Source organism: Rhinolophus hipposideros, assembly GCF_964194185.1.
Source record: "Rhinolophus hipposideros genome assembly, chromosome: 16".
Classification (NCBI taxonomy): domain Eukaryota; kingdom Metazoa; phylum Chordata; class Mammalia; order Chiroptera; family Rhinolophidae; genus Rhinolophus; species Rhinolophus hipposideros.
In genome coordinates, this window is record NC_138062.1 from 27,779,533 (window position 1) to 27,793,492 (window position 13,960).

At 36.4% G+C, this 13,960-nt stretch overlaps 1 protein-coding gene across 3 annotated transcripts in view; it reads left to right on the top strand.

Annotated features, from left to right (window-relative positions):
- Nucleotides 1-13,960, top strand: part of TMEM144 (transmembrane protein 144) — a 79,921-nt gene that overhangs the window by 22,350 nt on the left and 43,611 nt on the right. The gene's annotated exons all lie outside the window — the stretch shown is intronic.

Here is a 13,960-nt window from a genome sequence, read left to right on the forward strand (position 1 = left end):
AGCGAGGTAGTCTTCGAACCTCACTCTGTGTCCTCATCCATAAAATGTAGATAATCATAGCATGTGACTCACCACGTGGTTCTAAGAATTGAACAAGATAATGCAGATGAGGGTCTTTGTGCAGTGATTACCCAAAGTAAATGTTCAATAATTGTTAGTTATTATTACTGCTGTTATTACACACTGTCCAGCAGGGGGTATTTCTTTTAGAGCCCCATTAGTGCCTTTCTCTCCTCAGTGTTTTCTCCACCCCACTAGATCTCATCAGTGAAACTCTCATCAGCACCCTCAATGAACTTTCGCTGTCCTTCCACCACAAGTATTGATGACTCTCATTCTGTGAATCCATTGACTGGAAACACTGTTGAAGAAAAATCACATGGTCAGAGCAAAAAACAAGCCTGAGAGATCATGTGTGTTTGTTGTAGGGCATTTTAAAGATTACTTGTGCCATACATATCTTGGCTAAGATTGAACTCAAGAGATTTAAAATTTTGATGAGTAAAATCAAGTGAAAACTTTTAACTAAATGTGGAAGTCCGAAAAGGTTTTGGTTTCTAAAGATGAAGATTTTAAATTACCTGGACAGGCTGTTCCCTTGATTTTAGAAAATCAACAGACATGCTCTTGAACTCTCCATATTGAAGGCAAATTCTTTGTTCCTTTGAAGTTAAGTGTTGTGGTTTGATCAACCATCATGTAAGGTAGAATCAGAGCTAGATCTTTGAGAATATTGACTTCGTTTCTTTATTATTACTATTATTGGTTGATTTGTTTTTTTTTTGTTTTTTTTTTTACTTCTTTTTTTTTTTAATTAATTTTATTGGGGTGACAATTGTTAGTAAATTTACATAGATTTCAGGTGTACAATTCTGTATTACATCGTCTATAAATCCCATTGTGTGTTCACCACCCAGAGTCAGTTCTCCTTCCATCACCATATATTTGATCCCCTTTACCCTCATCACCCACCCCCCACCCCCTTACCCTCTGGTAACCACTAAATTATTGTCTGTGTCTATGAGTTTTTGTTTCTCATTTTTTGTCTTGTTCTTTTTGGTTTATATACCACATATCAGTGAAATCATAGGGTTCTCTGCTTTTTCTGTCTGACTTATTTCACTTAGCATTATTCTCTCGAGATCCATCCATGTTGTCACAAATGCTCCTATATCATCTTTCCTTAACGCCGAATAGTATTCCATTGTGTATATGTACCACAACTTCTTTATCCATTCATCTATCGAAGGACATTTTGGTTGTTTCCATGTCTTGGCCACCGTAAACAAAGCTGCAATGAACAATTTGTTTGTTTTTTTGACTTTTTTTTTTTTTTTTTAAGTTTTGAGGATTGCTTGCAGAAGATGAAGCACAAAGGAAAGAGACAGCTTTGTTAAAAGACAGAAACTGCATCAAGGCCCAGAAGGCATCATTGTGAGGAGGGATTTCTTGAGGTTCTAATAGGACCATGCTCTGCTCCCCCAATTTGGGAGCTGCAGCTCTAGGAACAGGGGTATGATGCCACATACCCATCAGTCATAGCAACAGGTGGTCTTCCTCAGAAAACTCGGATTGTAGTAAATATTACTCAGGGGAACCTAGAACAAGAAGGAAGGCTATGAAGATGTCACACTGGGAGCCTAAACCCCTGTGAGGCCTCCCTTTGACTGGCAGACATAACTGTGGAACACTTGGAGGCTGAGGCCTTGGAGGCATGTTGCAGGGGGCGTTAAAAATAAAAGAGGTCTAATTTTATATCAATCGACTGGTGAGAACTTCTTCCAATCTCCTCATTTTACAAATGAAAAATATGCCATACAAACTCCTTAGGTATCTTGACCACAATCACTGAGGGAAATTGACTTACGCATCAATATTTTGAACTGTAGTAAGTTACAGGAAGATACAGTAAAAGCCAAAATTTGCTGGGATTAAGAAAGTAAATATCTTCCTTACCATTCATCAATCCAGAATCAGAACTTCACATAAAACCAGGTACAACTTTATCAGAAAACAGTATTTCTCCCAAATACACATTGCTGCTGTAAAACACCACAGCAGCCCAGTTCTTCGGGTGACTGCTTATTTCTTACTGATAACATGTCTTCTGTAAAATAGAGGCCATCAGAATTACTGCATGACATTATTTCAGTAACAATAAAACATCCCCCTTTTGTCTGAAAGCGTGAAGTCATGTGACACAGCAAGCAGCCTTGATTTCCAGTCCATGTGCAAAGCTTCAGAGAGTAGGTCTCTGAACGTAGTATTTGACATTTTAATTTTGTTTCCAAGAAAACAGAACCACAGGTCCATTTCACAGTCCAGAACCAATGCTGACTCCATTACCCAAAGCCTTATTTTGCTCAGAGCCCATCAACACACTGCTTCATTTACATTGCACCTAAACTCCACTCTTTTCCAAAATCCTATAATAACTCTCTTTTCCTTTCTTTGGTAAACACCCCACAGTTCCTTTAATGTGCAGTCCCTGACATTTCAATGAGTCAGTAAACCTGACTTAGTTGATCTATAGGATTGTCCCTCAGAGTCTTAGGTTGGTTGGGCTAGAAAAACGTGTCATATTTTAAATGTCTCCTTTACGCACACTTAATTATCTGTATTTTATCCTATTCCATAAGAAGTAACAAAGCAATCTAACTGCAAGCCGAAGGATGTTTATTATAATAAGATTTCCATGCTATAAACATAGAACGTTCTCAATACTGAAGAGAAAAAAAATCACGCTTTAAAATGAAAAAAAAAGAGATGGTTTTTGTTCAATTTACTAAGATTCAGGCTATGCCTCTTATAATACAGCAGTGATCAAAAAGAGGGTTTTTTTTTTCCTCCTTCGTAATATGACCAAGAAAGTAATATGACAATGACCACTGCATCACTTGAGAGATACTGAAAAACTTGAGATACTTATGAAGCTCCAAAACCTCCTTCCAGGTCCTCATTCTTGACCTATGATCTTGTTTTCTGTTTCATTGAGAAACAAGGGAAAAACTCAGAAGAGAATGTAAACAAGCTCCCACCACCACCTCTCCCCACCTTCCTGCAACTGCACCTACGTTCTGTTCCCATTGGTGACTTCTCTGCATCTAACAAGAGCTAGAGGCCCCGTGCCTCGGTCTAGGCAAGGATGTTGTTCCAGGGATTTTCTTTTCCCTGGTAGGCAGCCTTCAGGACAGCACACAGGGATCCACAATCCCGATATCCATGCCATGACGCAGCCTCTTCTCACGGAATCAGGGATGAACCGTGTGACCAAGAGAATATTGCAGAAGTGATGGTGTGTGACTTCAAATGCGAGGTCATAAAAGACGATGACACATCAACCTGCTTGGATTTCTCCCTCTGGGGAAAGCTGTACCGTATCATGAGAACACTCAAGCAGTGCCATCGTGAGGCCCATGTGAAGAGGAACTGAGGCGCCCACCAGCAGTAACGCCAACTTGCTAGTCATGTGAGTAAGGCTTGGATGTGGAGACTCTAGGCACATCCTTTCTCCACTGAATTGCCTTTGCTCCTTTATCAAAGAACAGTTGACTATGTATATGTGGGTCCATTTAAGGGCTCTTATTCTGTTCCCTCAATCTATGTGTCTATTCTTTCACCAAGTCACATTGTCTTGATTATTGTACTTAATAGTAAGCTTTGAAGTTGGGTAGTCTCATTTCTCTTTGTTCTTCAGTATCGTGTTGGTTATTCTGAGTCTTTTGATCTTCCATATAAACTTTAGATTCTATTTGTCAATATTGACAGAGTAACTCTCTAGGATACTCATTGAGATTGCATTGAATCTACAGATCATACTGGGAAGAAGTGACATCTTAACAATACTGCCTTCTATCCATGAACATAGAATATCTGCTTATTTAGTTCTTTGATTTTGTTTATCATAATTTTATAGTTTTCCTCATACAGATTTATTTGAAAGTAGAGTGTTTCTATGAAAAGTTTCATATGCCTAAATGGGTGTAAGGTGAAGAGTATCCCCCACTTTTTGAAAGTTCGCTTTATACCACTTTGTTTTGGGGAAGAACTATATTAGTATCTATTTTCACAAACCAAAAGAAATACAAAAAGGATTTTTTCTTTTACAAAAAAAAAGAGGCCTAGTACCATACTAATGTAGTATGTAATAGTGAAGTGACATAACTCAAACATTCAGAAAATGGATATACCTGTATTTTGTTAGATTTATACCTAAATATTTCATTTTTCGAATGCTAATATTAATGTTACTGTGTTTTGAATTTTAAATTTTATTGTTTATTCCTGGAATATAGGAAAACAATTGACTTTTATTATTAACCTTGTATCCCCACGCTGTGCACTAATTGCTTATAAGTGCCAGGAGTTATTTTTGGCATTTGGGGCGGATTTACTATAAACAAAATCATATCATTTGTGAACTAAGACAGTTTTATGACTTTCGTCCCAAACTGTATACCTTTTATTTCTTTTTCTGGTTTATTGTATTAGCTAGGACTTCTAGTATGGTGTTGAAAATCAGTGGTGAGAGGAGCCATCTTTGTCTTGTTCCTAATCTTAGTTTCTTATCATTAAATATGATGTTAGCTGTAGATTTTTTGTAGGTGTTATTTATCAAGTTGACGAAGTTCCCCTCTATTCCTAGCTTGCTGAGCATTTTTAAAATTATGAATAGGTGTTGGATTTTGTCAAATACTTTTTCTGCATCAATTGATATGATTGTGTGATTTTTGTTTTTTAGCAGTTGATTTGATGGATTGTATTAATTAATTTTTGAGTGTTGTACCAGCCTTACATACCTGGGATAAGTCATATTTGGTCATTGTGTACAATTCTTTTTACACATTGTTGGCTTCTATTTGCCAGTATTTTGTTGAGGATTTCAGCATCTATGTTCAGGAGGGGATATTGGTCTGCAGTTTTATTTTCTTGTAATATCTTTATCTGGTTTTAGTATTAGAGTAATGCTGACTTCATAGAATGAGTTAGGAAGTGTCTCTATTTCTGTTTTCTGGAAGAGATTATAGATAATCGGTATAATTTCTTCTTTAAATGTTTGGTAGATGTTGCCAGTGAATTCATCTGGTCCTGGTGCTTTCTATTTTAGAAGGCTATTAAATATTGTTTCAACTTCTTTAATATAGGCCTTTTCAGATTGTCTTTTCCTCATTGGGTGAGTTTTTGCAGACTGTCTTTCAAGGAATTGGTCCATTTTTTCCAGGTTGTCATATGTGTGGGCATAGAGTTGTTTGTAACATTCCATTTTATAATTTTAATACCTATGGGATCTGTAGCTCTTTCATTTCTAATAACGATAATTTATGTCTTTCCTTGTTTCCTTCCTTGTTTCCTTCCTTCCTTCCTTCCTTCCTTCCTTTTCTTTCTTCCTACCTTCCCTCCCTCTCTCCCTCCTCTTTTCCTTCCTTTCTTCTTCTTCTCCTCCTCCTCCTCCTCCTCCTCCTCCTCCTCCTCCTCCTTCTTCTTTCTCTCTCTCTCTCTCTCTCTCTCTCTCTCTCTCTCTCTCTCTCTCTCTGCCTATCTAGAGGTTTGTCGATTTTATTGATTTTTTCAAATAAGAGTGTTTTTGTTTCATTGTTTTTTCCCCATTGATTTCATATTTTCAATTTCCTTGATTTCTACTCTAACTTTTATTATTTTGTTCTTCTGCTTACTTTGGATTTAATTTGCTTTTCTGTTTCTATTTTCTTATATCAAAACTTAGATTACTGGTTTTAGAGCTTTCTTTTCTAATATGTCATTTCTATGCTATAATTTTTTTCTCTAAGCATTGATTTCACTGCATCTCATAAATTTGATGAGTAGTATTTTCATGTTCATTTACTTTGAAACGCATTTTGTTTTAAGAGCTCTTCTTTGATCCGTGAGTTATTTAGTGGTGTGCTTTTAAATTTCCAATATTTGGGGATTTTTCAGCCAACTTTCTGTTATTTCTAGTTTAATTTCTAGTTTAATTGTGGTCTGAGAGCATACTTTATATGATGTCTATTCTTTTAAATTGCTTACAATGTGTTTTATAGCCCAGAATGTAGTCTATCTTGGCTAATGTTCTATTTGAGCTTGAGGAGAATGTTTAGTCACCTGTGTTTGGATGAAATATTATATAACTGTCAATTAGATACAGATGATGATGGTGCCAGTCAGTTGACCTAGATCCCTACTGATTTTCCGCCTGCTGCACCTGTCAGTTATTAGCAGGGGTGTTGAAGAATCCAACTATAATAGTAGTTTGTGTTTCTCCTTTCGGTTTTATCTGGTTTTGCCTCGTATATTTTGACACTCCATTGTGAGGTTCACACACAGGACTGTAATGTCTTCTTAAAGAGCTGACCTCCTTATCATTATGTAATGCCTCTCTTTTTCCCTCATGATATCCTTGTTCTGAGACAAAGTCAGCCTTGCCTGAAATTATCTGTGTCTTTATCATTAAAGTGGGTTTTTCATCTGTGTCTTTTCATCTGTGTCTTTATCATTAAAGTGGGTTTTTCATAAACAGCAGGTAGTTGGGTTCTATATTTTATTAACTCTGTCTTTATCTTTTAATAAGTATATTTAGACCATTCACACTTAAAGTGATTATTGATACTATATACCGATTTCCATTTGTTGCTCTTGTTCTTTGTTTCTTTTTTTCTTTTTCTTTCCTTCTTTCTTTTTTTTTTCTGTAGGGAGGGGGTTCCTTCTCATCTTTTTCTCCTTTCTCTCATTTTAAGTAATATTTTGCATGATTCTATTTTCTCTCTTTTCTTAGCATACCAATTATACTTCTTTTTAATTCTTTTCTTTCTTTTCTTTTCTTTTCTTTTTTTTTAGAAATTGCCCTTGAGTTTTCAGGATACATTTACAACTAATCTAAATCCACTTTCATTAACATTATACCTTTGCACAGGTAGTGCAGGTAATTTATAATAGACTATTCCCAATTCCTTCCTCCTATCCCTTATAACATTGCTGTCACTCAATTCACTTATCCATAAACTATAATCACCTAATACATTGTTGCTACTGTTATGTTGAAGTTATCTATTAGATCGATTAGGAATAGGAACAATCTTTTTCTTAACCTTCATTTATTCCTTTCTAATGTTCTTCTTTTCTTCATGTACAATCAAGTTTCTGCCCTATATCATTTTCCTTCTGTGTGGAGAACTTCTTATAACATTTCTTCTAAGGCAGGTCTACTGGTGAAAATTTCCCTCAGTTCTTGTTTGCCTGAGAAAGCCTTTATTTCCCCTTCCCTTTTAAAGGATAATTACGCTGGGTACAGAATTCTAAGTTGGTAGATTTTCTTTCAACATTCTAAATATTTCACTTCTACTTTCATGGTTTCCAAAGAGAAATCTGACATGGTCCTCGTGCTTGCTTTTTTATAGGTAAAGTGTCTTTTTTCCTCTGGTTTCTTTCAATATTTTTTTCGTTGTCTGATTTTCTGAAATTTGAACACAACATGCCTGTGTGTAGATTTTTTTTAAAAAAGTCCTGTTTGGTGTTCTCTGAGCTTCCTGTATCTGTGGTTCGGTATCTGTCATTAGTTTTGGAAAATTCTCAGCCATTATTACTTCAAATATTTCTTTTGCTCCTTTCTCTCTGGTATTCCCATTACCTATTCTGTTATACTTTTTGTAGTTTTTCCATCATTCTTGAATATTGTTTCTTTTATTTTAAATTCTGTTTTCTCTTTATATTTCAATTTAGGAAGTCTTTATTGACATATCTTCAGGTTCACTGATTATTTCTCAGCTGTGAAAGGAATTCTTCATTTCTGGGACAGTGTTTTTTGCTTTCTAGCATTTTCTTTTGATTCTTAAGAGTTTTTATCTCTTTGCTTATATTACACATCGGTTCTTGCATGTTGTCCACATTTTCCAATAGAAAAATGTGGACTTAGTATATTAGTTATAGATATTTTAAATTCCCAGTCTAATAACTCCAAAATCTCTACCATACCTACCTCTGGTTTTGATGCTTACTTTATCTTACCAGATTGCATTTTTTTCTTGCCTTTTAGCACAACTTGTACTTTTTTTTTGGAAGCCAGACGTGATATAGTGGATAATAAGAACTGAGATAAATAGGCCTCTAGTGTGAGGTTTTATGTTAATCTAGCCAGGAGTTTGGCTGTGCTTAATATTTGCTCTGGTTGTAGGTGTCACAGGCTTCAGTTTCTTTTCATTTCCTTTTGTCTTCTCTTTTGTCTTAGGGTTTTCTTAGTAAGTCCTTAAAAACTGTGTCTTGCAGTTGTCTCAGCTGTAATCCATTATTATTATGCTGGGGCCCTTTTACCACAGTCACAAGGTATTGGAAAACTTTATGAATAAATCTCCATTTTCAGTGAGCTAGAATTCCTGGGCTGTGACCTTCAGAAGAGCTTCTTAACCAATTTTTTTCCCTCCACCTCGTGTGAAGGAGACAGAAAAGCTACAAGAGGCTCAAATTGTCTAATTGCTCTCTCTCTAGTGCTCTCGAAAACCTGGCTTCCCGCTGGCCTCTAGTAGCTAGGTTACATAAGGGAAAGATCATTTACCATGGTTACTACTGTGTTTCCCCGAAAATAAGACCTAGCCGGACAATCAACTCTAATGTGGCTTTTGGAGCAAAAATTAATATTATATTAATATTAATATAAGACCTGGTCTTATTTTACTATAATATCTTTTTACTATCTTATAGTAAAATAAGACCAAGTCTTATATAATTAGTATAATATAATATAATATAATAAATATAATACCAGGTCTTATTTTACTATAAGACCGGATATAATAGAATAGAATAGAATATATATAATATATATAATAAATTAATATAATATAATAAATATAATATAATAAATATAATATAATATAATATAACATAATTAATATAATACCAGGTCTTATTTTACTATAAGACCAGGTCTTAATTTTTGCTCCAAAAGACACATTGGAACTGATTGTCCAGTTAGGTCTTATTTTCGGGGAAACACAGTATGACAGTTGGGGTCGTGGGCGCTACTGATTGGTCGGGGCTCAGGCAGGGAGCAATTGATCGTGGCTCCAGGTCCTGGTGGCAGTCATGGCATGTTCTGTGCGGTTCCCAGGGGATGCGGTCCCTGGGGCCCTTCTGGTTTCATGAGTCTGGAGCTAAAACATAACGGAGGCCAAAGTGCTACCTTTGTTTAACTAAAATTTTATTCTAGGTTGAGTCTTGATTATTGTATCCTGGTCATGATTGATGGACCTGAAGCTTTATTCTTAAGTGAGTTTGACACAGACCAGAACCTAATGTCCTAAGAACTTAATAATTAAAAGGAGCGGACCTATAGTATAGGTATAGTTAGGAGGTTCTGGGGGAAAGAATGCAAGTGAGTCACAGTTCTATCAGGCTAAACAAAGCTAACTTGCATTAAAGCAGAGCGCATGCTAAAGAAATGAAGTTTACATGCAGTTACACTGTGACCTCAATTCTCTGGCAGATGTAAGAAGAATTACTAATTTTCAATTTGTCTACTATTTTCTTCTTGTGGTATCAGGAGTAATAGCTTCTGAGATCTTCAAATGTCAGAGCAGAAACCAGAAGTTCTAATGATATTTTATATACATTATATCTTTTGACAACATAAAAGGGTGAGGTACACATATCTTATTATTGACATTTTACATACAAGAAAACAGAGGTGAAACTAACCTGGATCTCCTAGTACCTGCCAAGTCTTTTCCAGTACAGACCTTTATGTTTAGGCATTAATGCACATGAAACAATTTGAAAGAAAAATTTTAGTTTAAGCAGATGATCGTCCATATTTGGGCTGGCTCAGTGGCACAATATAAAAAGCACAGGACTGGAATATTCCATAATAAATGCCCTCAAGCTGTACTCAGCCCCCAACTCATTTTTAAATTTTAGGGAATTCACAACAGTGAGGGGTCTCAGTCTCTCAATGTAAATCGGAAGCAAGAACCAATCACCTGACCATTGCAGTTTCTTGCAATCAAAGTGAAATAATTCTAGGTTGTATTTATGCCCTATATTCCTGGAAGACAGAGAGAGAATTTGTGTGTGAATGTGTGTATCTGAGTATGTACGAAAGGGGAACTTCAAATTTTTTTCTGAACTGCTTAATCCTTCCCTATAGTGAAAAGCCTTAGCTTCTTTAATTCTTTAAATGACATGATACTATACCTTTTCCTCTGCTTATACACTATAGTTTACGAATGTAATGTTTAAAGCAGGACTTCCTTCCAGGACACCTCATCTTTGGACGGTGCTTATGTTTTCTCCTTCCTTTAACTCCAGAACCATTGCCAACCACTGGATTGTCTCAGTTAAATGTCACTTTCTAAAAGAAACCTACCTTGATCTCTTAGACTAAGAGAGAACCCAGCACTTTCCCTTTCTGAACTTATTTGTTCATATCTGTGTCCCTTGCTGTTCTGGAACCAACATGAAGGCTGGACTCTGTATAGCTCAATGCTGCACCCGTAGAGGTAACGATCTAGAACAGTGCTGTTCAACAGAAATGTCTGCGATGATGGAAATGTTCTAAACCTGCACGTGTGGCCTATTGAGCACTTGGAAAGTGTCCAGTGCAAGTGCACTACTGAATTTTTAATTCTAATATAAATTTAAATAGCCATATGCTACGTATCAGATAGTGAGGAACGAGAGCCATGCATCTCAAAATCTAAGTCAAGAGGTCAGCAAACGACATTTTAACCCTTTTCTCCAGGTAATTCTTATATCACTATAATTATATCAATATGATTTGACAACTAGTGATTTAGAATGTGATTCTCAAGACTGGCTTCACATTAGAATCACCTGGAGGAGGTTTTATAAGTAAACGATTCTTGAGCCATACATTTAAGAGATTTTATTTCAATTGGTCTAGTGTGGGGTCCAGGTATCAGTATTTAGAAAACAAAACGAAAAACCTCCCCTGGTGATTGTAATGTGCAATCAAGTTTGAGAAGCCTAGAATATATGTTCTCACATGGCACTCAGTACATATTAAATAAACTTACACATAAATGGTCTGGGGCATTTATAAAGGATTAGTGATTATAAGTGATATCTTGTGATGTCACGAGAGACGGTGACATCAGTGGTTCAGATGAATTTCTTGATACTCAGTGGGGGGAAAAATCAGTTTTAGATAGTCTTTTACAACTGTGTGAAGTCCTCAGCCTTTTGCTTTATCCATAAATAGTATGACTAATACCTGCCTCTGTGATATTTAGAGAGAGTGACATGTTTGGAGTTCCCTGAACAATCACTTCTCCAAATACACAAAAGTCTTTCTAGTTTGCTGGTCGGCTGACAAACGGCCTGCGAATCCTCCTCAGAGACCCATAAGATGCATGCTTTGCACTCCTGCACAGCAGCTGAAGGGCAGTGTTCGCCAACCTGCTGCTCTTAGGAAAGGCCTTAACATCTCTTTTCCTAAAGCCCTCCCTTCCCTTCCCACTACTATAGGTCATTGTCCCCGCAGGAAGTAAAGGCTGGCCAGGCCGCCTGGAAGAGCCTAGGGAAGAGGCCTGGGAGCGTTGGGTGCAAGGCCCCTCCTTTCTCCCCCACCAAGTGCACAGGTAATTGTCCTGGCAGAAAGTAAAGGCTGGCGAGGCGCCTGGTAGTGGAAGGAGTAAGACCAGAGTAAGCTCAGCACCCGCATTGCTGTGTAGGCGAATCACACCGTGCTGAGCAGGTGAGAGTTTCAGCCACCAGCCCGGAGCGCAGTGAGTACAGCCACTTAGAGGGCACCAAGTAGCTTTGCTCACGATTTTTCAAAACGTGCTCATGATTAAAAAGAAAAATTAAGGCTCAGAATAAGTACGTTCAAGCACTGCTAATTTTAGCCAAGACACTGACAGAGCTTGCCAGATTTGAGAAAATTAACATGAAGTTAAAAGTGAAATCTTATTTCAAGTGGAACGAGCAGTATTGATGAGAAAACAGCAAATACCAACAGAAAAGACTGCATAGGAGTTTAAATTGTTAGGAGAAATTTAGAGGAAAGGTATTTACTGATACATGAAACAAGCACTAGAACAAAAATGAATAAATACAGTTTAATAAAATATCAGTGGACAGTTAAAAGTAAACATTAAAAACGACTTTATATTAATTTAAAGTTTACTTAAAAGTAGTTTGAAACAGTAATTTGTTAACAGATTTGCGCTCAGAAGAAATGAGAATAATGTGCTAACGTGATATTGCTTTTCTTTTCCACAAAAATTTAGTTGATTTAGAAAGAGGTAGCCTCTTCCTTAAAGATGGTAAAGATTGCCCACCCACACTAAAGTAACATCACATGCTTTCTGAAATGTGCCAGAGCTGTATGCAATAAACTTTATTTATTTGCATATGTATTGCACGAAATAACTTTAAGTGAAGTAACACTAATTAATGTTCATTCAGCTGTCCAAATGCAGTTCCTGCACTCTGATTAGCACTTCAAATTATTCTTTCAATGGGCTGAAATCTGGGAGGTTTAGGGCTGTCAATAACCTTTAAGAGAGCCATCTTTTCACTAAAATAATTTGCCACTTTTGAAGGTTACATTCTCTTATCAATGCGCTTATAAAGATTTTGTTTATTCGCTTTGCTTGTTTTAATTAAATTGAGAAAAAAATTGGTTTCTCAGCTAGCACCCAATTGTATCTCTTTTTAGTCCCATGATATCCTTTCCAGGCACCTCCTAATCCTGTGACCTATTGCAACTGTGTTATGTTAGCAACAATCCACCTCCATGCTTGACCCTTAAGCAATACAGCTCATGTAAGCCATTGCAAGGCTAAAACTTGCTTGTCACCTAACAGTAAAACTATTATTATTTTATTGTAATAATGTTACTATGCCAGTGTTTAAATATGACTCAGAGTCTCTTTCTGCACTTCATCCCAGTGAAGGATGCTGTCTTACCAGCAGTGTTTTGGTTGCTGTTTTGTTTTGTTTCTTAAGAAAGCACACACAATTTCAAATAGATATTTTTCTTACTAAAATTGATCCAGCCATTTTGAAGTTATCCTTATTTTCACTTAAATTATCCATAATAATGCCAAAGAACATATATTGTAGGTAGTTGTTTATTTAATATTCTCGGTAATGCAAAAGCAATGGGGAAAATACATGGAAAAATGAAACACCTTTTAAGTAAATGTTTATCATTGTAAAATAACAAGGAAAGGTGATTTCAGATGTATATTCAATACGTATCCACAAGAAGTTATCATTGTAACATTAAATTTGGAGGAAAGAAAAGACTGGGTTATCCTCAGGAGCATTTCAGAGGGCTTACATGGTGAAGTGAACCAAAAGGTCAATATGCAAAATATAAATTCAAGACGGCATTGTGGGAAGACTCGGGTTGCCTCCTGTAGTAAAATGAGTCTTTTGAGTTATTTTTTTCTCAAGTAGTTTATATAACGGAAAAGGTGACTTGTGTTCAGTAGCATTTTCCAAATGTTATCTTATAAAAAAATGTCTGGCTCTTGAGTATTTATGGTTTTATAGGGGAACCAAAACTTTTTAATGAGCTTAGCAATGCTGTCCAATAGAACGTCCTGCAATGATGGAAATGTTCCAAATCTTCCCCGTCCAGTGTGGTAGCTACTGGCTATATGTGGCTACGAAGCACTTGAAATGTAGTTAGTGTGGCAGAGGAACTGAATTATTTTTCTTTTTTTAATTTTAACTAATTTAAATGAAAATCTAGTGATCCATACGTGGTTAGTGGCCACCGGATTGCACAGGTAGCTGAGTAGCTACCTCCTGTTGTTCTGCTGGCTGGCTTATAGAACTATGCAACACACCACCGCTGACCCTGGCCTCCAGGAGATGCCTGAAGAGATTCCTCAAGAATCTAAATCTTGAAGAGATTTAGGAGATTCTTGAAGAGATCTTTGGGAGATTCTTCTATCTGTTCAGTTTTTTTGAACGTCATAAACATATAGGGTTTTTATGA